This window comes from Pundamilia nyererei, unplaced genomic scaffold (genome assembly GCF_000239375.1).
Source record: "Pundamilia nyererei isolate P.nyererei 1_Seehausen unplaced genomic scaffold, PunNye1.0 scaffold00012, whole genome shotgun sequence".
NCBI classification, from domain to species: Eukaryota; Metazoa; Chordata; class Actinopteri; order Cichliformes; family Cichlidae; genus Pundamilia; species Pundamilia nyererei.
This window is the reverse complement of record NW_005187413.1, coordinates 4664204-4668318: the sequence shown is the minus strand read 5'-3', so window position 1 is coordinate 4668318 and position 4115 is coordinate 4664204. Positions and strand designations below refer to the sequence as shown.

At 42.7% G+C, this 4115-nt stretch overlaps 1 protein-coding gene across 2 annotated transcripts in view; it reads left to right on the top strand.

Moving 5' to 3' along the window:
• foxj3 (forkhead box J3) overlaps positions 1 to 4115 on the top strand; it is a 91006-nt gene that overhangs the window by 66238 nt on the left and 20653 nt on the right. The gene's annotated exons all lie outside the window — the stretch shown is intronic.

The following is a 4115-nucleotide window of genomic DNA, read 5'->3' as shown; positions in this document are numbered from 1 at the left end:
ACAAAATACTCATTTGCCTAATAATTCTGCACTCCCTGTATGGTCTATCTTTAAGTCTCTTCTTTCCATTTGTTTTACTCACTCATCCACTCAATAACCAGCTATTTCCCTCCCTCTTACAATTCATTCACCCACGAGATCGTATTTCTCTATTTCTGAACAGATCTGAAGCATCCATCTCAGCAATAGCTCAAGTCTTTTGTATTGGTTCGTCATTCAGACTTGGTAACAGGTCAGTCAGAGGTTGAGGTCCCATCTTTTTAGCGATAGTATTTGCAAGGGTGTTTGCTTTAGTTTGTCTGATTTGTCGTTCTCCTCTCCCTCTTCTGTACAGATGCTTCATACAAGATATTAAATGTGGCAATAGGCCTGAATAGTATTTTTACATGGCTATTTTTTTTCCTACTCTAAAAGCCCTGTGGTACATTCTGTCTTCTTTTTCATTGTTAATGTGAAAAGACATGTTGATTTCATACAAAATGGGATAAACTTAAAACTGGAAGGATGCTGGGAATGCGTAGGCAGTGTCACCTGAACTAACCTCTCCTTACATTCAGCTTGAAACTGCCTGCTTTTACGTTTTCTCTGAAGACCTGCTCTTTTGTAAAAATGTAAATTGAACTCTGGAATGATTTTTTTATTTTTTATTGGGAATGTTTGCCTTTATGAGCAGCCACTGTGATGAAGGTCACTGTAATGTTTAACCACTGGCTCCTGACAACGTTTACCCCCGCTTATTTTCCCACAAACTGCAATGCTACAGAGAACACTTTGATCACAAAGGCAGCAAATCCAGCAGCATTTAAGTTTCTCTCCGATGGAGTTTAATCGAAACACTTTAAGAGCACCTCCAGGTCATCTCAGCTCTCACTTGGTCTCTGGAATGCTTCGGATAAACTTAGAAATGGGCTAATATGTCTTTGTTGTTAGTTGTGGGAAACAGAAGAATGGGCAGAGTGTTGGTTGGTTAGAGCCCACATACAATTCATTTTTCCCTTTTTTTACCCCTCCCCCCTCCACTTTTGTTTTTTGTCTAAAAGCTCAAGTTATAGAAAGATGGTTTGAAACTAGTAAGGCCCATACAGTGGCATTGATTTATTGATGCTGGAGCACAGTGTGACTCTTCCTCTCCCTCTGTGTTCGTCCCTGTGTCATAACTGGTATGTGTGCATACGCATGTCTGTCCCAGCATGCCGAGTCCACTCCCTTGGGTCCCTGACCATGTGCGCGGGGTGGCTCCTCCTCCCCAGCTGTGAGGAGCAGGGCTCTGACATGGCCTGTCCCTTTAGCTCACTTTGAACGTTTGACATGCCGAGCGCAGAGGTCAGCCTGACCTACTTTCCCCTGGCGGTCCTTTCTGCTGAGCTGCAGCGCTCCTCAGCAGGGGGGACAGCGAGGGCGGCGCTGCTTACGCCTCCACTGCTGTCCTGGTGTGTTAAATCACCGCCATTTGTTAGGAGACACGTTCCTGTGTGTGTGTGTTGGGTTTTTTTTTTTTCTTTCTTTCTTTCTTTCTTAGGTGTGTAGGAGGCATCCCACATGCATGGACACACACACACACAGACACAGGTTTGTACTGAGGTTGGATATGAAGTGCTCTGTGGGGGCTGCAGGTAGATGCTGGGCAGCACTTGGGCAGGACCCCTGCAGTGAGCTCTGTCTGACTCACTTTGTGTACAACTGTTAACACCCTCTGACCTCTTCCACCTACTTTATTTCCCTCTGCTGTTGAGCCACTTATGTCTTTATACCAACTTATAGCCCACTGTCTAAAAGTAAAGACCTGAATGGTAGATCTCAGTATCCGCAGCTCAAACAGTGACATACTGTTTATATAGTTAGTGGTAATTGGCAGTAATTTTTCATCAGCCTGTTGTTGTCTTCCTCCCCACTCTCTCTTCCCATTAGCAAAGAAACTATGATCTATCAAATACAGTGACTTTTGTCTTTTCTGTGTTTTTTGTTTAGCTTTTTCTTCTTGTGCTGTTGTAATATTATAACATCCCCCCTTTTGTTTCGATACCCCCTCACCTGCGTATGACCCGCAGCCTGGTGGTTTCTGCTTTAGACAAATGTGTCTAAAGCAGTTCATTAAAAATTAAACTTCTGATGTAACAGCAGGCTTTGAACACTTGACTGTATCAATGATTTAGGCCCAGTAGAAGGTCCTTAATGGATAAAGCCAACTTTCTGTGCGAGTCAGACTGCTTCTGGCTCCTTGGCATCAAAGTGACACACGCAAACACAGAAGCTGTGAAGGAAAAATGGTTTTAGGTACTTAAGGGTGTATGGCGTTGTAGAGCTTGCATCACACACGTCCCGGCTCACACTCTCCCCTGTTGGACATGTCTCTGGGTTTTAAAGTGGCATGGGCTGGCTAAGTGGGGAACTTCTTATGTGTTTGTCACCATCCACTATGCATGCGCATTGTTTTATTCATCCTGACCAAAGTCAAAATATGAAAAGGCAAGCGACAAATTGCAACCAAAAGGGCAAGGCCTTTTATAACGGTGCTGTTGCTTAGAGGCTGTGCAGACAAGCTGGGCTGCGATGAGCACCTGAGAGGAAAAACAGTCATTCAGTAAAACCTCTGCTGGCCGTCAGGCTGCTCTCACTACTGCTCAGCGTACGTGGCAAGTTGGTCAAGTCTATGTGACTTTTTAGATCTGATTCTTAAGATTAGTTTTTCAAGCATCATATCAGTGCACGTTTGTGTAGCATGCAACTGGATTTCACTCAGACCACATAATGGGTCTGATCACAGTGAAACCCTGAATGCTTCTGCAAGTAGTTTTGAAAACCTGATAATGGCATGACCACAAGATGCTGCGGTTTGTGAGGTTTTCATTAATTTATTCTGGTGTGTGAGAGCAGAACAGAATGATTGTCTTTTGTTTCCTGTAGTAAAAATTTTGTAAATTTAAGTTTTTGGCATGGAGTTATTTTAATAAACCATAAATTTGTCAAATATTCTGATTCCATTGTATACAGTTCATGATTTCTGTTTTATATGTTTCTGCAGTGAGTGTTTTTGGGTTCTGAGGTTCATGATTTAGATGGTTATTTTTTGTGTGCCTGTTTTGGGAGGGAGAACACAGTTTTTACACTTGATAGTCTCTTGTTTCGAATTTTTCAGTCAACAGTGTTGCGTGCAAGTGTGGGACAGCCTTCCTGTGAATGATGTGTGTCTCTTATTACCATTGTGTTCTGTACTGTTGCTTTTTGTCTCGAGAGTTTCAGTTTTCCTTCAGGTATTTGGGTGATACTCCACCCTCACTCATATTTCACACACTGTCCTATAGGATTGCTCTTCTCTTCGCAAAGATGAACACCATCTTGAATTTGTCTCAGCTGTATTGAACCGAAAGACAATATGTGTCAGAATAGCTTCAGTGCAATCGTATTTTCTCCTGACCATCCTCATGCTCCGTTTGTTACAGTCAAATACTGTCAGTGAGACTTTTTCTTCCCCGTTTTTAGAAAAAGCAGTATGGGTACACGAAGCAGTCTTTTGGCCATATTTTAGTGAATCCAGGACTGCTTGGAATACGCTGTATGACCAGAGGTGGAGCAGAGAAGAGGATCATAATACTGTTGTGTTAAGAGAGTACCCTGCACATTTGTCCAATGAGATTTATTGTAAATACAGAAGATTTGTATGTCCTCATAAATTTGAAGTGCAGTGTGTAGTGCTACAGCACAAGCACTTTAAAAAAAAAAAAAGAAAAGAAAAAGAAAAGAAAGAAGTCATAACTTTAAGTGTCAAGATGTAATCTGGAAAGTTCTCATTTAGCCTGTGGCACAGTAAGGGCTTTGACTCTGCTGTCCCGACTTAAGTGGGAAATTTATTCCTCCAGTGTAGGGTCAGAAAAGTGTTGAGCCTTGACTATGACTAGGGGATGTTTAACCACAGGGTCCTTGGCATATTGGACCAGCCAGTGGTGCAAAGGGAGCAGAGCTCAGCTCAGAGTTTACAGTGTGACCATGGCTCAGAGTCGTAAAGGAGCTTTTCTTGGCCTAAGGGCCAGGTCCGGACATCGCCTGTGGATGACACAAGGGCAGAATTATTTTCACTCCACTGACAGTTTCCCATGTATATTTTATTTTGGAGGAAA